The sequence below is a fragment of the Mustela erminea genome, chromosome X, assembly GCF_009829155.1.
Source record: "Mustela erminea isolate mMusErm1 chromosome X, mMusErm1.Pri, whole genome shotgun sequence".
NCBI classification, from domain to species: domain Eukaryota; kingdom Metazoa; phylum Chordata; class Mammalia; order Carnivora; family Mustelidae; genus Mustela; species Mustela erminea.
In genome coordinates this window covers 8,813,204-8,837,218 of record NC_045635.1, presented here as the reverse complement: position 1 = coordinate 8,837,218, position 24,015 = coordinate 8,813,204, and the positions used below count along the sequence as shown (strand labels likewise).

At 40.3% G+C, this 24,015-nt stretch overlaps 1 protein-coding gene across 5 annotated transcripts in view; it reads right to left on the bottom strand.

Annotated features, from left to right (window-relative positions):
- FRMPD4 (FERM and PDZ domain containing 4) overlaps window positions 1-24,015 on the bottom strand; it is an 854,311-nt gene that overhangs the window by 276,518 nt on the left and 553,778 nt on the right. Inside the window, exon 1 of one of the 5 annotated variants that reach the window (XM_032329886.1) lies at window positions 738-757. The exons of the other annotated variants lie outside the window; for them this stretch is intronic. The gene's annotated coding sequence lies outside the window, so the exon portion shown is untranslated. Of the gene's footprint in view, window positions 1-737; window positions 758-24,015 lie in introns of those variants that run through there. 5 annotated transcript variants of the gene reach the window in all.

Here is a 24,015-nt window from a genome sequence, read left to right as displayed (position 1 = left end):
TTTTAATTTTTTATAAACATATATTTTTATCCCCAGGGGTACAGGTCTGTGAATCACCAGGTTTACACACTTCACAGCACTCACCAAAGCACATACCCTCCCCAATGTCCATAATCCCACCCCCTTCTCCCCAACCCCCCTCCCCCCAGCAACCCTCAGTTTGTTTTGTGAGATTAAGAGTCACTTATGGTTTGTCTCCCTCCCAATCCCATCTTGTTTCATTTATTTAAAAATCAGAAACTAGAATTTAGTCCCATGAAAATTTACCTTGAAAGAGTGCCAACCAAGGTTATAAGTGTAATAAGAACTTACATAAATCTAAAGGGGATTGATGATCAAGACGGTAATTTGAGAAATATGAATCCGAGTTTGAGAAAGTCTCCAGGCCTTCAAAGAGTACATCATACAAGGTGTTGACAGCCATGTCAGTGGTGTCTTCCCACACCGGGCGTGGAAGGGGAACGTGATGGCCAGTGATGGGCACCAGGCGAAAATGTGCGGAGAAGGAGACACACCGACACCACTTCAACAACTGATCTTGTCAGAGAGACAGACAGAAAACCAGAAAGACAGAGAGAAAGAGAGAGAAGGGAGGAAAGCAGGGAGCTAGAGACCACAGAAAACACTTATGAACAATACATTTACAACTGCTTAGTAAATGCTAGCATTTCCTAATAGCACTTCAGCATTTAACACAAGATGGACAAGTTCTTTCCCTTTAACATTAGATACATTACCCAAAGGGCTGTAAGTTTCTTCCTATGTTTGTGAAGAATTCTAAAAAACCAGCAAATTTCCGGAAAGCTCAGTGTCCAAGGGCTGTGGCAAGTATGCTAAGGGACTATGACCTTGAAATGACCACAGTCACAGGTAAACAGCGGGGTTACAAAATATGTTTCAAAGGGAAAGACCGGTAGATTTTCAGGAGATAATAAGCAGCTCTTCTCTCAATCATGACCATTCGTAAACAGCAGGTTTTGCTACATGAGCAAAAAACCATGAAGAGTTCAAATACATCCACATTCAAAATTAGCTGCAGGAAAGAGGTAATTTCAAATATCGACCTGTATATATCTAACTATATATACTTATAGATATATATAAACATATATAGCTATATAACATATGTTATATATATGAATGTATATATATTCATAATATGTAAATGGAAGCTGGGGACTAGTCAGGACATTTTAGTAATGGTAGGAGCCTGAGGAATCAATCATATCCCCACTCTAATTGTAGTGAAAACAAGAAGCAGGAAAGGAAATAGAAAAACCTAAAGTCGCATTTCACCTACTTCTGAATTCTGCTCTTGAAGAGCCCAGGAACTTTCATTTCACTGAATTCCTAAGGGGAAAGCTACAGTCACTGTTGTCTGGTAGCCCATTATTCCCCCAAGAGGAACGCACATATCTCCCTCCTTCAGACTCACTTCCAGCATTCATACTGTGTGCTGGGGTGGGTAGTGGTAGTAAGAAAAACAAACAAACAAACAAACAACAACAAAAAAACCCTTTCGTTAAAATATCACCTGAAAATACCATATGAAAATAGATTAAATAGAAAATTGAGTTGATGGGGCAAAAGGGGAGTTAGTAGAGGAATATTGATACAAAATCTTTTCAGCACGTTTCTCCAAATACATTAGATCAGTATGACAGTTTCGATCCCACCAAAGACAAAAGACATGAGAATGTTCAGCCGGGGAGAAGAGAATGAACGAAGAAGCTGAGGGTTGCAAGTCTCAGAACCATCTCTATGAAAGTCATGCATATTGTCCAACAACATTATTTCTCTGGAGAAATGGGGGCCAACCTAAGATGCTTGGTGTGGCTGTACTTGTAATTCAGACATGTTATTCTCAGGTTTCAGGTGTGTCCAATGATTCCAATGGGAGACATACCATCCAAGCAGCATTCTGCTGTCAAAATAGAACATAGGTAAACCAGGATCATATGTGCCATTTGGAATGGCTAATAGAACACTGAGAGCCACAAATGGATTTACAATGCTTTCCCAGGCTCTCCACATCCTCCTTAACTTTTTAATGTTCACTATCTAAATGAAGTATCTAGAAATACACCGAAATTCAGGCACTTGCCCTTATAATGTCATAGAAGAGATCCCCCCAAAAGCCTACAAAATTCCATGCATCCAAAAACCAAAGAAATCTACCATGTAGCATGAAGGGTTTCAATACCATCTGGTAATGATGTATGGAAAAAGAAGTGTGGAACCAGACCTGTTGTTGAAGAACCCAAAGGTCTCACCGGTATGATCATGAACATGGGAAAATAACTTACTCGCTTTCTGGTTTAAGATAAAAGGAAGAGACATGTAAAGCATGATGGTAAGGCGATGAACAAAATGCTTTCTTAATAAATGCTAGGTCCTACCAGTATTGGACATTCTCCTTCACGGATTTTGCGTTCTCTCTTCTTGAACATTCTACCATGTGACAAAAGCATTCATGTTGTCCATACACTGACCAAGCTTCAACACTTGAGAGAAACAGAATCTGGGGTTCCAGAATTTCATACTACTTTGTGACTGGGAAATATAGAATATATATCCCACGACTCTCCATGCCGATGCAAAGTATTTCAAGGATGTTATTGTTGATTAAATTGAGAGGGAACAAGTAACAAAACAAAACTATTTACACTACAAAACAACAACTTTTTCAACACATAAAAGGCTTTTGAAGTAATTCAAATACATCTTTGACAAATAAAACTTCATAAAACTTCAAGCCAAATCAATGATATACCTTTTCAACGATAATCTGAAAGAAATGAGATAACCCAATACTTGAAATCGGGCAGTTAAAAGTTACACTGACAGGAATTGGTTAATGAATTATGGTGTCTTATATGGGAAGGATTAGCGAAGCCCTATTTGAATTACCAAACGGGGATATTAAGATAAAAGGTAGAAGCAACACGTATTAACTTATCACTAAGTATTATTACATGAAGTCTTTGTGGCAATAACTTTTTAATTCCTTTTCACTTAGCTAAGATATACTCCTATAAAACTACCAAAACTCTTATTTATTGTCACACTGACAAACATTAATTTAACAGTGAAAGTCACCATCATACAAACAGTAAATCCATAGCCCTATAAGATTTAATTAAAAGACATTTATCATCCAGACACTAAGAGAGTGGAAGGAAATAAAAGACAAAAACATCACCTTCTGGATTGCTGACAACTATGGCGAGTTTTTGGCTGGTAGAGCTGAACATCCACAAAATAGGAACTGATTTAAAATCAATGCCCTAAGGAGGTTGATTGGTGGAAACACCAGAACCCCAAAAACTAGAGTTTGCCCATTTAAAGACTGCTAAGAAATGTTCAAGGAACCAAGTCGTAAATACAGGAGTCTACAACACGCACTTCACATGAGACCACATATTTTTGCATTGGAAATATAACTAAATCTACAGTCCCTACGCAATTCCTTTTCTATCTGATCAGCACCTCCACTTGCTAGAAAATTCTCTACACTCCTTTGCTTAGCTGATGTTGCATTTCTTTTGTGTACCTAGAAATCAGTCTATGAATCCAGACTCTTTCTGAGCCATAGACGGCCCCCCTCTGACATTTCCCTTACTTCTTTTTGTTTTCAATTTCCAGGTTTCTAAAATTAATGAAATACCATGATCTAATAAACAGGGCTGATACTAATATTTATCTCAGTTTGGGATTCCCACAAAGTAGACCCCCAGACAAAGATTGTACTGCAAAGCAGGAGAAGCTAGAATGTGAAGGGAGAGAGCTTAATAAACAAAGTATCACACTACTAGCTCCACAGTGGGTCATGATAGCTTAACCCTAACAGGAAATTCTGAAAGCAGTGGAAAACCTCCACCCCTGAAATACCACTTCTGAGGAGTAAGGGAACCGAGGTATTTATATACCAACTCTTGTCAGTCATTTCTGAAACACTCCTGGGCAAAAGTAAAGCAGCAAAAACAGTCACAGGAGAATATCTCAGCCACGGAGATTCAGATATGGGCTACTGGGAGTCCTCTAATACACAGTGACATGGTATGATGCAAGAGATATGAGTGGGTTGGGTGTATTACTGTACATAAGATGCCCAGAACCATATAGAGGAGATGGAAAGCATTCCATAAATGTCACTTACCATTACGGTCAGGATTATTAGTTTGGTAGTGAGGAGGCATTAGACAAGCTACCCAGTATTGATGTCAATGTCCTGCTACCAGGAAACCAGTTCAGTTCCCCGGAAGAATAGCTATTTCAAAACATGTAATCATCATCAATATGCTGATTGTCATTCAACTAGAGGTTCATGCTGAACAACAGGGTGTCAGTTGCTTTTGTGCACTTATAAATCTATGAGAAGAGAACATGTACCAACAATGGCCAACACAATACACGAAGTCCTCTTCCAAGAAGTACTTAGTCTTTCTCCCCCAAATCCACGGCCTCTGCCTTCGCTTCCATTTTCAGGCATGATTCCAAAAATCTCATGACAGGTTGTAGCTGGTTTTCTTCATTCTCAGTGCTATGGAAATGCCTGACCCAGAATGAAGGCCGACCACAACATGGATTCAATTTTCACAAAGGACATAAACAAACGCTAAGTATTTCCTCTTTGCAAGCTGTTGCATTTACTAAATTCCTTATGGACTCAAATAGGGAAACTCAAACACAAAATCAGCTGGAAGCAGCGAACACTAATCCAGGCCACTGAAACCAGATGATACCAAACCCACAGATGGCGCATTTGTTGCGTGAAAGTGAATTTGGACCCTGGGCAGCCAGGTGGGAGGTGGGGAGGGTGACTATGATGGAGGAGACAGGTCCACAGCCTCATTAGGCAGAATTGGTAGAGCTACACAAAATAGCAATTATCACAGATAGGCTTTTTTAAAAAAAATTTTTTATTTTTAAAAATTTTTTATAAATATATAATGTATTTTTATCCCCAGGGGAAATATGCTTATTTTAAACTGAATATTACGGTGAGAAAGAAATCTTAAGATTTGTCATCAGGCATTACACGCTGAACTGTCCTCTGATTCGAAGTAGCCTTAAGCGGGCTGTCAATCAGGGTGCATGGGGAGAGCACCTTTCAAAATGCTCTCATTATCCCTTGTCTCCTCTAATAGAAACACCCCAATTTGTTCCCACAGTTAAACTTGTCCAGATAAAACCCTACTTTCCTAGCCAACCTCCTTTTCAGATATATGCATCCAATGAGTTGTGTATCCTCAGCTTTGGGTCCTTTCAGACTTTCCTCTCTGACTGGAGCCAACAAACTCTTTATGCATCTACAGTCAGTCACCTTGACATTGGAAACCAAGTCGTAAGAATGCAACAGCAGACGACAGGGACCTACATTCACTGATGGACGATGAAGATACCATATTGAATTTTTAGTACCTACCTCTGAACAAGTCTTATAGAAAATGTACATTTTTCACACTTTAACATTTTAAAAAATGGGATGAGAATTACACTTGATGGTGTTTCAAATTGTGAGCGATCAAGCCATAGTGGTTTGTCCCGCTTATGTTTGAAAAATGCACTCATAGCTACTTATATGGAATTATGTCTAGTGTTGATGCCACTCCTGTTAAGTTTAAATGCCACATAAAATGTCTTCCAAAAGACTGCACTATGATTCAATATTGAAATTGAAATTTGCTGGCACATAAAAAGGCTTTTCAACTATGCAACAGAACTATGCAACTATTCAACAGTGCAACAGGCCATGAATTCGGTATTAGAAAAACAAATATTCACCTTTGAAGAGTGAACATGTTGTCACAACTTCTGGCAAAACAACAAATGAATTCAGGACCACACAAGTAGATGAAGCTGTGTTATACTGTGCTACCAAAATACTCATGAAACTATTACCCCTTCCACACCAAATAAGAAAAACACCAATGTTAAAATTTGCAGTGTGGGTTTTGAGAATTTGGGGGAAAAAAATCTCACATAAAAGTGGAGCTTGCTACAAAACATAATAGATGGCACAAAGGAAAATACTGGATGAACAACAGTTGGCATCAGTGATTCTCAAAAAGGCATCCAAAGGGGGTGATGAACCCAGCAAGAACTTTAAGGAATATCTTAAGCAATATATTTTGATTCTATGTTCTTTTTTATTTTTATTTTTTTTAATATTTTACTTATTTATTTGACAGAGATCACAAGTAGGCAGAGAGGCAGGCACAGAGAGAGAGGGAAGTAGGCTCCCTGCCGAGCAGAGAGCCCGACGTGGGGCTCGATCCCAGGACCTTGGGATCATGACCTGAGCTGAAGGCAGAGGCTTTAACACTGAGCCACCCAGGTGCCCCACTATGTTCTTTTTTAAATATACGTTCCAGGGTGATACAAGAGAAAAACTCGAAGACTAAAAGATGGCAAAATATAAAAGGGACAGGTAGACACAAAGGCCAGTTCAGACACCATTTCCCGATGTCGGTAACACGGAAAGAGCCTAATACAACTCATTAGGAGATGGTCTTTGGAACACTTAACTGCCTCACCAAAATTATAACCTTGGTAGAATTTAGGAAAGCTTGGGGATTCAGAGATTTTTCTTCTATGGAATTGAAAGCAAGAACATTTTCATGGGTTGTGGGAAGGATCAGTTTTGAGGGACCTGAAATTGACATTTTAAGTACTATTCACAGCTAGTAGCTTTTCCTTTCATTACACTTTTATGACTCTGTAATAAAAGGGGCAAAGGCAGAACTACAAGGAACTAGTGTAGAGTGACTCTATCTCAAAAACCAAGATGTCTGCATACCACAAAACATTATGTGGTATTTAGAAAAAATAACAGATTAGAAGAATACAAGGCAGAAGTATACAGAAATAGTATAAACATCTTCAAATCCCAAGTCTCAGAAAATACAAACAGTGATATTTAACTCAATAAACTTTATGCAAATTGAAGAGTGTATGTAAAACAATAACATTCATTTGCAAAAATAAATGCATACAAAAAGATCTACATTAAACTCAGTAGGATAATTACCTGGGTATGTAAATCATGATGGCCTAGAGAGAAAGGAAAATGAAGGATTTCTTCTTTAACAACATGAAGGCGTCTAATTATCACAGATGATAATGTGTTCAGAAACTGATAAAAGCATTAACTCAATCTGATATGCCCACATTAAATAAAGTTCCATCTTCAATTAAAAGTTCAAATGTAGACTGACATAAAGTTTCCATAAGATATTTTAATGCCCAATTCTCCTAAAATTTAGAAGAGAGAAGAAGGGGTGCCATTTACAGATTTTGAAACTATTATACACTTAAGAAGGAAAGGAGTTGAAATGTTTTGTGAACACCAATGAACATAAGGACTTTTTCTCCCATCCAAAAATAGTCACTGAAATCCTATTCTATCCAGGAATTTTTGCATGGAATAATTCCCTTAGTGATACTGAAAAACATACAACTGATTCTTTATCAATGAACCTATTTTAAAGTCTTTTCCATTTTGAACCAGTTACGTAGAAATAAAAGTGGCACATTCAAGTCCACTAGAGAACAAGCATTGTGACAAACTAGTTTCATCAGTGCTGCATCAACCACAGTGAGTACTTTCTCATGCTACTGTATTCCGGAGGTCTTCAAGGAGAGGACCAGCAACCACAACAATGAAACAACAACAACCAGCTCTGGAGAGAGAACTGCATGTTCTCCTATCTCCTCCTTCTAATATGCACCTAAATTTTTCCTTGGTGACAAACATTCCCCTTCAGTCACACTGAGGACGAGGCTTGGAGGCTAAGGTGTCCCACTCTCAATGAGCCTTGGAGTGTACAGTCTGCTTCTGAGAAAAAAAAAATAGCAACTGTCATTCATCCACCTAAAGAATCCTTGAAAATCCCTGCTGATCGCTGCGCATCTGATACCGGGAAGCTGACCAAATTTTTATCCTTTCTAGTACTTATCTTCCTGGAGTTCCCTGAGAGTCCACTCTATCTTGCTTCTAATTTCCAATTTTGACTACATTAGCCAGTTTGGAATTTTACTGCTGGCAAGCAAAGGACCCAAACATGATCAACGATGATTGACTGGGCTTAATCGTGGCCTGGGCCTTGTGCTAATGGTCTGTAATAGGTTCCCTACTCCTACTCAGGAGATGCGGATCTTGCTCGCGCCCAGGATAGGACAGGCCCTACTCATGGACGGGGAAATAGAAACACGGACAAAGAGCTTTTTCAGCTTACCAGGATCATCTGGAGCAGAGATTTTTAAAAATCAAATGCCTAGGCCTTGCCCCCAGAGAATCTGACCCAATTTGGTTGAGGTGGGGGCTGAGAACGATCCATTCTTTTCCAAAAGCAGTGTCAGATTCTTGCTATGAACAAGGCAGTAATCATGGACACTTAATCTGAAATCAGGCATGGAAAAATAAGAGAAATTATATCTTTTAATTAGAAAAAAAAAACCCTGAAAGTGTCAGGTGGTACTGTTATCATAGTTAAAAAGTTCTTCAGGAGATACCAATAATGTAGCTTGGGTTGAATCCTGCTATTCTAGACTAGGAATTGGCCAACTATGACCTGTACATGCCAAGTCCACCATGCTGACAGCCTTTAAAAATCAAGTTTTATTGGGAGGCAGCCTCAATTCATTTACATATTCTCTGTAGCTACTTATATCACATTTTAAATGTTGAAAAGTAACAGAAACTGCCTTGTTGTAACGCCAAAAATGTTTACTATGTGGCTCTTTACAGAAAGGTCAGCTGACCTGTCAAGTCTTTTGTTTAGTCCTCTTCGCAGCCAAGGTATATTGAACGATTATTATGCACGAGGGGTTACACATACTACTATGAGTTCGTTATTTCCTTTATAGCCCGCAACAACAGTCCTTCCAAGTAGATACTGGAATGCCAATTTAGAGACAGGGAAACTGAGGCAAGTTGAAGTAACTTTCCTTTATCCACACAGCTAAAAGATTGGGAAGCCAGTATAAGAATTCGGAATCTATCTCTGTGTAGTACAAATAAATTATGTGACCAACTGACACCATATTTGGCAGCCTTAAAGCTAAGGGAGGCAGAATAATGGCACCCAAAGATATTGACGTCCTAATCTCATGGCTTACAAATACATCACATTACATAGCAAAAAGGACTTTGTTACAGTAATTAAGGTTAATATCTTGAGATAGTTACTGAATACCAGATAATCCATGGGTCTAATGTAATCACAAGATCCTGATAATGGAAAGAGGAAGACACCAGAGGCATTGAGAGAACACGTGATGATGGACTCAAAACCAAAAAGTTTGTGGTCATTTGTTTTTACATCACCCATAGGAAATGAAAACACAAGCCTTGTTTTACTCTCTTGAGCCACACTTTACTATATACCAAATGGAAGCAATAGAAGAACTTATTTGAAATCAGACTAATGGTTGATCATTCACAGAGCATCCATCTGCAAAATTAGATGGGTTTACAGTTGATAAATAAACATGGGGATAAAGAAATACCTAGAAAACCCAAAGGAAGAATTGAGAGATTGACTCCCCATATAACAACACTGATTTCAGCGTATCTAACTAACTAACCTACTTAGTAGCTAGGTGGTAATGGGGATGGGGGCGGCGGTAGGGGGGATTATTACACGTAGCTAGAGAGAGAACGAAAGCAAGCTTTGGCAAGAGCTGAACTGTCCCATGGTCGAGACGTATGATGAGGAATTCTTTGTTATAGGAGCAGGACTTCTTCTAATGTGATTTTTTCCTTCTAGCATCCAAAAGCAAACTTCCTGATAACTAGATCTATTAATGCCACAGCCCCCAACTTTATTAAAAGCTATCATTTTGACTTCAGAGGTTATTACAAATTTGACCTATGAGGATAATACTTTAAGTACTCCTTAAAACACCAGGCAAAAATTTTCCCTAAAGGCAGTATGTCTGACTATATTAGACTACTCCAGTGTGTCACAGGCATGGGTCTATTGACATTTAGGACCAAACAGTTCTATGTGGTGGTGCTGTCCTGTGGATTGATCCGGGCTTAACGGCGTCTCTGCCTACCTTTGCCGGTAGCACCAGGACCAGTCATAGAAAACAAACAAACAAACAAACAAACATACAAAAACCTGCTTCTACACATTGCTAAATGTCCCCTTGTTGAAAACCACCATAATGGCGGAGAGCCCCCCCTTTTTTTTTATATTACGTAATTATAACTCCCTATTATGTATGTATACAAATCTCATCACTGCTGAAAAGCTTCACTAATCAAACATAAATAAAAGAACCAGTGGCACCAGGGAAATATTAAGACAATTAATTCAGAGTTAGCACACAGAACTTAACCCATTGTCTCTGCATTGTTTCATAAGTACCAGATTTTTATTTTCAATTTGTTTAAAAAAAAAAAAAAAAGGACCCTGAGATCGAAGTAAATATAATGTAAATATTCACTTGCTTTTTGTCATTGATATACCAATTCCAGAAGAGTAGGATAATGACAACGTGGAAATGAACAAAGTCTATTGGAAATGGGACTTAATTCTTCATTCTACTCTTGATGTCACGTCAGCCAGAAAGACAGGACTTTTGAGAAATTAGACAAGGGATGGCTACAGTATTTGCACAAAACTAAACCTATTCATCATTCAAGGATGGCTCCAATGGAACAACCTAGAGAAACTTTTCGGGTGCCCCGTTCTTTCTTTAGATGGGCTACTGCCCCTTGTTCTTTAACAATTATTTAACGAGGATTTCTATTAGACTTACTTGTTCACATGCCCATCTGTTTCACCTTGTGTCTTTGTATTCCTTCTCTCTAGTGGGGATAATGCCCTTGAAACCAGAGGTTTTCAACAATATCTACACATTGAAGTTAGCATGGAGAGCTTTTTGAAATAACAATGAAGCAACAGTACCTCTCATTACTGGTGGGAATACAAAATAATAGACACTTTGGAATAGCCTGGCGATTTCTTACAAAGACAATCATCCTCTGACCATATGATCCAAAGCTTGTGCAATGTGGTATTTATTAGAAGGAGTTGACAACGTACATTCACACAAAAACTTTAGTGTGGTTGTCTACAGCATTTTTATTCATAATTGAAAACAACCAAGACATGTGAAGGGTTAAATAAAGTGGTGAAGGGTACTGAAGGGTTAAATAAAGTGTGTTATACACAGACAGGAGAGTAGTATTTAGTGCTAAAAACAAGTGAGCTATAAAGCCATGAAAAGAAACACTGAAAACTTAAATACCTATTAACAAGTCAAACAAGCCAACATGAGAAGGGTACATATCCCAGAACGTTCTGGAAAAAGCTAAACAGTGGAGATAGTAAAATGATCAGAGAAGACAAGACTTAGAGGGATGAGGAGGTGGAGCACAGAAGATTCCTGGAGGAGGGAAACTACTCCATGTAATACTAGAATGGTACATACATGCCATTATACCTTTGTCCAAAGACACAGAGTGTACAACACTGAGAGTGAACTATAATTTTATCTAAACTATGGACACTGGACGATTATGATGGGTCAATGTAGGTTCATCAATCCTATCAAATATACCGCTCTGATAGGGAATGCTGCTAATGAGGGAGGCTTGTATTAGTGGGGATAGGGGATATATGGAAAATCTCTGGACAGTTCCCTTAACTTTGCAGTAAACCTCAAACTGCTCTACGAAATAAACTCTTAAAACACAATCAAATTCCTGTCAAGGCCCTACCCCCTGAGATGAAGATTTAAATGATTTTTGGCGGTGGTGGCAGGGGGGATATGGAGAGGGGGTGTGGTGCACTGACATCAGTATTTTTAAATACTCTTCAAGTGTTATTAATGGCCTAAGCTGAACACCTATATTTAAACAAGGAGGGAACATACAAGAACATGCAAGCCAGTTCTATGAGCCACCTACTATTGTAAATGAAGTTTTATTGGAATATACCCATTTTTATTTGTTTACATATTATCTATAGCTACACTCATGGCCTAATAGTAAACAAGGATTTTCCGGATGCCAAAGTTGAAATTGTTTTTGACCTGGTCCATTACTGAAACAGCTTCTGAACACTGCTTTAAATGATTGATGTTAAGAGAGGAATAGCTTAAGAAGAAAAGTCTATTTACCCCACAGATTCCTGGCTGATTCTAAGAAGAAGCAGAGGAAAGAAGGACCTAGGTTTCATCCCTAGCACCCAATAGTAGAACAAAGACAAATTGTGTTCACCCAGATGGAACATCCACAAGATGTAATACCAACAACGTGCTTTATGGCAAACTTCCTAAACTTTGAACTTCATTCAGACCTTTACTTGTAATTTTCCGTAACAGAAATTATAGATGATAAGAGGAAACGTTAAACAAAACTACAACAAAGCAATTTTCCAGATCATGAAATGAGATATGCCACGGGACAGGACTTCTTCCACCACCATGATGAAACAAAAGGCAGGCAGTTAGTCTACATGAATGAGAACCTAGACATGGGGGTCACTACTGAATGCTAGTTAACGACATATCTGGGGAACACCTGAGAAAAGCTGAATACAATCTGGGGATTGCATGATTTGAAGGCAGTGTGTGCTATGCTGTATACATAAGCAAATATATTTGTTAAAGGTACAGGCTGAAGCATGTGCAGTATATAATCATGATTTCTGTCATTTCTTTTAAAATCCTTCTTCCAAATCAAGCGCAGATAGAGCAAAACCTTAATGATTCTTATATCTATGTGATAAAAAGATGAGGAAGGTGCTGAGGTGTCATTGTACCATTCTCTGGGCCTTTTTCTGTATTAGAAGTATTCTTAATTAAAGATCTAGGGCACCTGGGTGGCTCGGTCCGTTAAGCATCTGCCTTCAGCCGAGGTCATGATCTCCGAGTCTCACGAGTCCCATGTCAGGCTCCCTGCTCAGCGGGGAGTCTGCTTCTTCCTCTGGCCCTCCCCCATCTCATTCTCTTTCTCTCTCAAACAAATAAAGAAAAATCTTAAAAAAAAAAAATCTAAGAAAGGTGACACGTGGTCACATCCACAACACGAATAGTAAGTCAGGCTGGTAAAAGTATCCTGACGCACGGGCATCAAACTCAGCGTGCCAACACACTCAAAAAATGGGCCAACATCATGAACTCACTGAAGAGAAGTTATAGCAACACAGGAAGAGGAGGGAGATTGAATTTCCCTGAGACGAAGGCCGAAGAAGAACCAGTAAGGAGCAGACAGCATCCATGCGTGAGGACACCATCGTGCGCATGCGCGGCTGGGACCTGTGTCGCTCCTCTAGTCAACATGAATTCCCTCAGTGCTCAGGTCCTGTTCTAAATGCTGGGGAGACAGTGATTCACAGGATAGGCAGGGCTCACAGGATATTCCACCCTTAGGAGCAGTGGAGGGGACATGGGAGGAGTGATAAATAAGCAAAATAACAAACGCAAATGTCTAAGATCCTAAAAGCCACCTAGAAACCAAAGCGAGGAGACGGGATAGCGTGGAAAGAGTAGAACGGGGGAGCTACTTGAGATGGAATGTCAGGACACTCAGGCCTTTTCTCAGGAGACTGGAGTATGAAGATCTGAGGAAATAAAACATTGTAAAAGGAGACACAGGATATAGGAACTCTGAGACAGGAAGAAAGCGGATGGGTTACAAAACAAATAATAGCAAGTACGAGCAGTGCGAAACGGGGGGACTGGGAGGCAGGGCAAGCTTAGCACAACCATGTGGGACCTGAAGAGGATTTGAGAGTCGATTTTTGGTGCAGTGGGAAGACACTAGTGCAATTCAGAGCAGGGGCTTAACAGGATCAAGGCATGTCCTTGAAAGAACTTTCTGGCTGTTCCATAAAGAATGAATAGCAAAAGAGGAAGAGTGGAAGCAAGAAGGGCGATAAAGAACCAGGTGAAGCGACACAGGTGAGTTTTGAAGGCGGACCTTCCTGAAAAATTGTAGGGAGCAAACAAAAGGGGCAAATTCCCGAATCAAGACAACACATGGGATGTGGAGAGATTAGTGAGGGGGGCAGAGGAAGCAGGGATCACTGTGGCATTTCACGGGAGTGTCCGCAATGATGAAATTTACTGAGGCAGGGAAAGTCTCTTCATCTTACAAGCAATTAGTTTTCTTTCTGGAACACCCGAAGCTTTATTCTCACTCAAAGTCATTAGATTTCTCTTCCCTCTTCCCGGAACATTTCTTCCCTCAGATCTCACGACTCACATGTAATCCAAGAAGCCACATTCACACAGAATACTGTTCCTGACTACTCTGCCTTAAACAGGATGGGAAGCAGTAGGGGCTGGAGAGTACTAACTGGCTTTAATGGAGAAAGCCTGGATTACAAAGGATGTGAGAGGTGGTACCAGGTCCATCTCACCAAAAGTAGGCATGACAATGTCAAAATACTGGTTGCATTTAGAAGAACTAGGGTCTTCCTCCTCCTTTACCTTTGCTTCTTCTTCTTCTTGACAACCTTGAGAATCAAGGCTCTCACTTCCCTAAGACAGGCCAAGGTGCCATGGGTTTCACCTCAGAGCACACAAGCAGTTATGGCCACCAACCCACGATGGCCCAAGATGGCCTCATTCTCATCCTCTAGGACCATGCCTACCCAGAGCGTGACTTGACTTTCTGGAAAAAACTGCACCTGTGCTCACCTCTACACTTGCTCCTCATCTTCTCTGCACGAGAGGACAACAGCTCTATCTTTGCTCTCCCAAGGCACCCAGTACATTACTTTGTACATGAATAAATTAGCAATACTTTGCAATAATTTGCAAATAAACTATTTGTGGAATGAATGAATCTGTAACTATTGGAAACAGGAGACTTCAGATCTCTTACAGTATCACATAAATCCTTATTATATCTAAGAAATATCCATATGATCATATTTCTAAAGGCCAATTAACTGTATAAAACCAATATTCCTTAATTATCATCTGTGCCAAATTAACTAACACATCCAACTTATGTTAGATATTTACTCCTCTTTACTTATTTCCACATTTATCTCTGGCACATTTGGTCCTCCAGAGACAGGGAGGGTGTTGGGGGATAAGAATAACAAGGAAAATCTGGAACATAGAAAGACCTGAAATGAGGATTAACATAAGCCAAAAACTCTTAGAAGCAAGTGTCCTCAGAATGTCACTCAGCCTGCCATGAGCTGCTGAAATAGGCCAACATTCCCATGAACATTTCTATTTGTATAGATGGAGAATAATATTTTCCAGAGAGGAAAAAATGGAAGAGAGAGGGAGAAAAGAGAGAGGAAGATGAAATTAATTTGCTGTTCGAAACTGACCAAAACTGAAGGTTGTAATTGATTTCAACTATGTTTAAGTTGTCCATTTTTCTACTAAAAAATTAAATGGACATGTAACAGGAACATTAGATTTCCCGTTAAAGACAGATTTTCTTCCGTGAAGATCTAGCTTAAGCTGAGGGCTATGCAATTTAATTATGTTCTAACAAAACATGAGAATTAATCCTTTCTATGAGACTTACTAAAATGGGAATTAGGAGATTTTTAGCTTCAGGATTCTGTGTCTTTTTCATTCTAGGTTAGAACATAACTTCCAAATATTCTCTTAACATGAGGGTTATCACAAAATCTTTCCTGCCCTTAAACTATCAAAACAGGAACAGTAATAAAACAAACTATACTTCAAAATGATGAAACGCTTTGGTAATCATGACATTTGGCCACAACTTATTTGCAAACCAAACTGGAAACCAAACTGAAAAGGTATAAAAGTTATATAAATTAGAGTGGTGGTTTTGCATGCATCCTAGGTGGAAAAGGACACTAATAATACCAAGATAGGAGTAGAAAATGCAGAAAAGTAATGCCCACAAAATCACACTTTATAGTTGTGAAATGACAATGATTAATGTCACTCGCCTTTACACCAAATGAACTTGATACGCATAGGTCATGGAGCTTGCTGCATTCAAACATGTAGTGACATCCAAGGTAGGGACCATTAGAACGAATACTCCTCCAATTATTTTATGCTTTGCACTCTGTCAGTTGGCGTTTCCTCTCTGCTTTCAGCAGATTTCCCAAAAGGATACGATGTTTGCCCATTTTCTAATCAAAAAGCTATCGCGGTGAATTAAATATGACAAATATGAAGAAGCAGATGGTTAAACGTACTTTCTAAAAACCTCACGGAAGGTTAATGCTACTAATTATTTTACATGGACTTAATTTCACCTCAGTATGGGGGCAGAACATTGCTATACACTCAAGAAAAGGGGTTTATTAATAAATGTACTCTGGGCAGAACGCCTCTGTCAAATTCCCCATGTAAGGAATTAGAAGCATGAGCAAATAGCAGCATTGATTTCCTTCTAAGGCTATTTTGCCAAAAAATAGATTTAAGAAACCAATACGAGCCAACATTATCATACCTAAGGAATATCCACAAAAGCTTATGTTCCAGAACAAGTAAAAACTGAAGTGGACTGTTATGGCATAAATATTTGGGACAAAGCTTCAGTGTTCACACTGTATTGATATTTAGGGGCCTTGAGGAACTCATAAGATGCTGTTATTTAAAAACAATCTAGGGGCACCTGGGGGGCTCAGTCGGTGAAGCCACTGCCTTCAGCTCATGATCTCAGGGGCCTGGGATCAAGTCCCACATCAGGCTCCACGTTCAGTGGGGAGCCTGCTTCTCCCTCTCCCTCTGGCTGCTGCTCCCCCTACTTGTGCTCTCTCCCTTTCCCTCTCTCTCTCTCTGACAAATAATTAACTAAAATCTTTTTAAAAAATTAAAATTAAAAAAAACCTCTATATCAAATATCTACAACTCTATCTCCATCTCTACACCTAACAGCATGCCTTATTTACATATATGTCGCCGATGAGATAGAAACTCCTGAGTGCCCCAAACATGCACCAGTGAAGCAGGTAGACTGGAACCTTCCTCAGGGACCCTGCTGCCTAGAGGGCAGTGCAACATCGTTTCATGAGCACTCAAGTGACGGCAGGCGCAGAACTCTGGAGACTCCCCTCAACTAGCAGCTACACCAGGCTGAGAGGCCAAGGAAAGACAGAGCCTTTGTGGCTCACTGGAATGCCTTGTGCACCTGAGTCCTGATACGATGTTGAGGCAGGTCCCCAGATATGTTCGAAATCACCAAAGAAAGTACTTTAATACACAGGACAATCAGGGCACAAAAGACGAAAACAGTATCACTGTTGTCACATGTAAAATAATTTCAGCCAAAGAGATAGCTGCAGATTTCCTTGCAAAGAGTTACTGCAAATAAGCCAAACTCATTTGTGGGGATGAGTTCTGTTTCCCCTTATTTTGTCATACTGTTCCTTCCTCCTTGGTAATTCCTTATAAAGTGAATGAGCATGTTGGACCTCCTCTCCCTTTAAAAACAATGGTGAAAAAAAACAAAACAAAAAAACAAAACAAAACAATGGTGATCAGGGGCGCCTGGGTGGCTCAGTCAGTTAGGCATCTGCCTCTGGATTTCAGCTCAGGTCATGATCTTGGGATCCTGGGATCCAGCCCCACTTCCAGGCTCCCTGCTCAGCACAGACTCTGCTTGAGATTCGCTCTCCATCTCTTCCTCTGCCCCTCCCCCTGCGCTTTCTCTCTCGAAATAAATGCATAAAATTGTTAAATAAAATGAAAATCATAATTTAGGACTGACTAACGTGACCTTGTAGCCCTGAAATTATCATGGTCACCACATCCTCCAAACAGAAGGATGTCCCAGGTTGGAGGAATAATATTGTCCAGCCAGGAAGAACAAAAAGAACAAAAATAATGGAAGTTATTACTATAACATGGGACTCTCCCAGCCAAGGACTTAGAACCACGCCATATAGAGAAGCTAGTCAGGATCACTGCTGCTAACCCCTAGAGCCAGGTATAGGCGTCACCCTTTCCTCTGGAAGCCAAGGGGAGGAGCTTGCCTACGACCACCGAAGTCATAGCCTAACAAACATGGCCGGAAAATGTAGGTATGTAAAAAACCAAAACTATCACCTCCCTTACTGAGACATGTTCTATTTCATATCTTTGGTTTCAACAAAAAACAGGACTTCTTGATCCATTTTCCAAAACTGTATGGCTTGAAACTCTGGAATGTATTCTTCTATTGTCATTGGAAATCAATTGAACCTGCTCACTTAATCTCCACATGTAATCTTCCTCTGTCACTTACACTGCTTAAACACCACCCGTATACTCCTGCCCATTGTTATCACACAGTGTGTGTTTTCCAAAATGTATGCCACACACATAATGCTACTTACAAGAGATGTAATTTTGTTTATAAATTTGTGGGGGTTTTGGAATAAAAAAATTCTGAAAAATACAGGAAATCCTTCACTCCTGCTGACCCAGGTTAGAGAGCTGTTACCCAAGTCTGGGGTCCTAGAATACTCACTCAGATTCTGCTCTATCTTGAGGACAGTGAGTTTGGTTGTGTGAAGAGTAAGAGACCAAGAGACCATCTTTTTCTCTGAAAATCAAGGTTTGGTTGGGGAGACAGGTCATGGGAATGCATCCTAGGGCTGCCCTGCTCAACACATTTCATGGATATGGGCCCCAGAACTCAACACAGCCAGCGCTGGGCTGAGCTCCTCACCTCCTGGGAAGTAACTCTTGTGTAATTTATGAGCATATTCATAAGACACATTGAAAATGACTTAGGAAGCAAAAAAAACCAGGGGTGCCTGGATGGCTCAGTAGGTTAAGAGACCACTTTCAGTTCAGGACATGATCTTTGGGTCCTGGGATCACGTCCCACATCAGGCTCCCTCTGCCCCTCCCCCCCCCCCCGCCCATGCTTGCATGCTCTCTCTCAAATAAATAAATAAATAAAATCTAAACAACAACAACAAAACAAGAAAATCACCAAAGGATTCAACTGCTAGTAAAAGAGAAATGAATCACAATGAGACGATTTTCTTTTCAAATTAATAAAGATACAAAACACAATGTTGGTAAGGAGGTGGGTACAAAAAAAACCTCTTAGAAGTTGATTTTAGGAGTGGAAGCACAGAAACTGCTTACACAGTCACATGAAGAGAGGCACTTGCAAACACACGTGTACACATGTACGACATAAAATTGTAATTATGGTTTCAGGGTGAATAAAGTTTTCTTTAAAAAAACTCCAAACCAGGACAGATGCGAGGCAAGAAGTGTACCAATGACAAACACTCAGACAATCAGACTTGTAGCTCTATGTTCTCCTCACTCCTTCTCTCTCTGCATTTCTATATTGTTGTGACTTCTTTAATGGGCACCAATTTTCCCGAAGGATAATAGTAAGTACTTATATTTCATAGGGTTCCTGAGTCCACCAGCCATACATGTCTGCATGCCACTACAACCTAACAGCAGTTCCTAAGAAGACATGTGGAGAGTAGAGATGATATGGCTAAACCAGAATACACTAAGCATTAGGAAGTTATCAACCAGACATCAGGGAAAATCACATGCCAGTTTTTACTATCATAAATAGGGTTTCTCATAAACGATTTACGTGAAAGATGGCTAGCTGTCTACCCATTCTCCAGGGCCCTTCCACACCATGGACATTACTGAGATCGATCCAGCCAGCCCCCCAGGGACAATGTTTTCTGGCCTCTCTTATTTTTAAGAAAGAGCTGGAACCACACACTGGGCAATGGTATGTGGGTACAATCAGGTCAGTCCCTTCCACACCTGCCCATTAAAATAGGCAAGTGTCCATGCTTTCTCTTTCCACACCTGTCTGCTGACGATCAAGGTCCAAGTCAACCCCAGAAACGCCAGGTTTGGAAGAGCAAAGCTGCCCCCAGCTTTGGTGGTTGAATGACCAAATCCAGGAGAAGATTTACTCCCCACCAGGCCCTGACACCGACTGGGCTTTGTTGTATTTGTTGAGACCAAGATTTCTATGATTTTAGGACTGGATGATGAGTATCACAGCCACCCACATTATCCTAAGTCATAGCAGAAACTGCCATGAACCATCCAAAAAGCTTGCATTCCCTTGTACTCCTTACATAGTAGGACGTCATACTATGGGGGCACCAGCGGGGCTCAGTAGGTTAAGCATCTGCCTTCTGCTCAGGTCCTGATCTCATGGTCCTGGGATCGAGTCCAGAATCCAGCTCCCTGCTCCACGGGGAGCCTGCTTCTCCCTCTCCTTCGGCTCCTCTCCCCTGCTTGTGCTCTCTAACTCATCTCCCTCATCCTCTATCGAATAAACAAATAAAATCTTTTTTTTAAAGGGTATCATACTATGAGACTAAAACTGAATATGTTCTAATAGATGAAAATTGCAACAACAACAACAAAAAGGTGGTATAAACTCAAACTGAAAAACTGTTTACCTTCGGGGAGCTCTGAAATCTTTCACCTTTCTCTAATCTGTAAGGTTACACATTCTTTCCAAAACAGTAATCACTCAGCCCAGTTGAAAGCACTATTAAACTGTATATAGACATTCAGTAAAATATACACTCAAAATGACAACCGAGTTAAAGAAAGGTCTCCAGAGCCCCAAATAAGGTTTCAAGGGAAAATACATCAGGGAACCGTAGATAGAAATAACTTTGATATTTTCCAGGTAATGTGAATGAACCACCTATTAATAACATCCGTATAAAAATTTTGAAGATGTAATATATTCATCCTTATTAGAGGAGGAACTGGAAACAAATTTGCAAGTTGCTTTTGTGAAAACTTGTTAGTTTGTAAATTAAAATATAGTGCATATCATAATCTTTGTGGGGAGAAACCCAAATAAGAGAGGGGTCAATTTGATGCCTTTTATATCCTCAAGGGAACTCCTTTTAATTCTCCAAGTCAAACCGGCCCTAAGAAAAGGTTTGCTTGTAGGCCTAATTAACTTCCATTCCACGACCACCCAGTTTTCCAGGGAAGCCACAAGGAACTAATTAATCAACCAGTGTGCCTGTCAACAGAGCTTAACTAAGTCTGCCTGGTGCCTCACAGGAAAGGTACAGAGCTATAATTGCTATTGGTCAGTGCCCAACACCTACACCAACAGATGTCTGTTAGTTAAATTTGTCAACACGACCAAATAACTAGGGAATTTCATGCTTCAAATGAGACAAGCTGGACCCAGGCTTCTCTGAACCCAGGAACTGCCCACCAAGAATATGCTGGAAGCACGGGACATGCACGAAAATCTCATTCATCTGCACCACATGGTGTGCAAAAATGATGCAACGCCTGAGTGCAACAGCCCGCCGAAATCGTCATAACGAAGTATTCTGCAGTGTGCGTATTCCACGGATGAGCATTTTGAGTCAGATCACCAGGAAATCCAAACATGGGGATTAAAAAGAGAATCTACTGCAAGTTTGCACGGCGGTTCCATGTTCTGCATTAGCAACCCAACAAATGACATTTTCCTACCAAAGCAAAGGAAGGAAGGGAGGGAGGGAGGAAGGGAGGATAAAAGGACAGAGGCAGGGAGGGAGGCAGGGAGAGAGAACATAACCGCTGACTCCCATTAGTTGCCCACAGGAGAATTTTTCAATTGGTGGCCCAGGTACAACTGATACCATTTGAAACCATTTACGCGAAGGATAATTTTTATTTTGTTTTAAAATATAACTACAGGGGCGCCTGCGTGGCTCAGTTGTGAAGCATCCGCCTTCGGCTCAGGTCATGTTCCCAGGGTCCTGGGATCGAGCCCTGCGTCGGGCTCCCTGCTCAGTGGGAAGCCTGCTTCTCCCTCTCCTGCTCCCCCTGCTGTGTTCCCCCTCTCACTGTCTCTCTCTCTGTCAAATAATAAGATCTTAAAATAAAATAAAATACAACTACAGGGGTGCCTGGATGGCTCCGTTGGTTAAGCATTTTTGGCTCCGGTCATGATCTCAAGGGTCCAGAGTTGGGAGTCTTGCAAGGAACTCCACACTCATTTGGGGCTCTGCTTGGGGTCCTTTCCCTAAGCCACTGCCCCAACAATGTGTTTGCTTATTCTCTAGCTCTCTAAAAAAAATAATATTAATAAATTAATCTTAGGAAGGAAAGAAAGAAAAAGAAAAGAAGGAAGGAAGGAAAATGCAAATAAAGCAATCCCTAAATGAGAAATGACAAGTGCCAGAAAGAAGAAACTGGTAACAGAGTAAAGGTAAAAACAAATTCCATTTGTCGTTGGCCTTGAAAAGGAACACAATTCTCTTTCACCATCCTACATATTTATTTTATTTAAAAAAAATTTTTTTTAAAGATTTTATTTATTTATTTGACACAGAGAGAGAGATCACAAGCAGGCAGAGAGGCAGGCAGAGAGAGAGAGAGGGGGAAGCAGGCTCCCCGCTCAGCAGAGAGCCCAATGCAGAACTCGATCCCAGGACCCTGAAGTCATGACCTGAGCCAAAGGCAGAGGCTTAACCCACTGAGCCACCCAGGCGCCCCCATACTTATTTTAAAATTTCCTCATTCCACCATCTCTTAGCTTCAGCGCGGAGACATGTGGTTCTTTCTCAGCACTAAGTTCGAGGAGTCCACCATGATTCTGTCCTCCTTCAACGGTTTTTCTTTTCGTTTTGACAACCATCACTCAATGGCAGCAAAATGAATAAATCATGACACTTCCATGTGGATGTCAACAATATCGCCTGTTCTTATTATCACACACAAAACGTGATTTCACATAAAGTTTACACAATGGACACAGATGCTTATTTTTCATAAGTTGTCAAGCAGCTAAGATTTTCTTTAAAAGCTCTGGTGTTCCAAAATGTGTCTGGTAGAGCTGTACTAAAATATTTCATTACCTTCTACTCCCTCAGGGGTGAAAATGCTATCCTGCCAGCTGCATTACTTGAGAAAAATTACGTGCAAATTCTTAACCTTCTTGGAGACAGACATTACTCAAAAGCAATGTAATCTTCAGTAATTTTCATGAAAACTCAGTATATTGGTTCAAAAAATATCAACAAAACAAGAAATGCTCTTGCTTTAAAAAAGAAGTGATCAGTAGTTTGGCTCTTTTCAAAATGAGGCCTGTAGACATGTAAACAATTTAGAATGGATATTAATGAAATACAATGACTCCTTAGAATTCACACTTCAGTTCAATACCTACTTAATTCTCTTACAGACAAGTAAGAGATAGGCCAAGCCAATCTTAATTTAGATTAATCATGTGTCTTTTTAAAAAATTACCTCTGTATATAAGGAAATCCTATTAGGGAATTATTCATTTTTTAATTTATTCTTAAAGATTCATTCATTTATTTGAGAGAGAGGGAGAGAGAGAGAGAGAGAATGAGAGAGACTTAGCCAAGGAGTAGAGGGAGGGGCAGAGAGAAAGAATCTTCCAGCAGACTCCCTGTTCAGCACAGGAGCCTGAGGCAGGGCTCTATCTGAGGGTCCAAGAGATAGGACCAGAGCAGAAACCAAAAGTCAGAAGCTTAATGTACTGACCCACCCAGGAGCCCCTCTATTAAGGAACTACGAATGAAGGGGAAAAAAGATAATGGAAATTTACCAACTTATTCCTTTCTCCTTGAAGAAACAGAAAGAAATAAAAACACATGCAAGTTGGTGCAGCCACTCTGGAAAACAGTGTAGAGATTCCTTCAGAAACTAAAAATAGAGCTTCCCTGCAATTGCCCTACTGGGTATTTACCCCAAAGATACAGATGTAGTGAAAAGAAGGGCCATCTGTACCCCAATGTTCATAGCAGCAATGGCCACGGTCACCAAACTGTGGAAAGAACCAAGATGCCCTTCAACAGATGAATGGATAAGGAAGATGTGGTCCATATACACTATGAGTATGATGCCTCTATCAGAAAGGATGAATCCCCAACTTCTGTAGCAACATGGACGGGACTGGAAGAGATTATGCTGAGTGGAATAAGTCAAGCAGAGAGTCAATTATCATATGATTTTGCTTACTGGTGGCACATAAAGAATAACAGAGAGGACGTGGGGAGATGGAGAGAAGTGAGTTGGGAGAAATCGGAGGGGAGGCGAACCATGAGAGACTGTGGACTC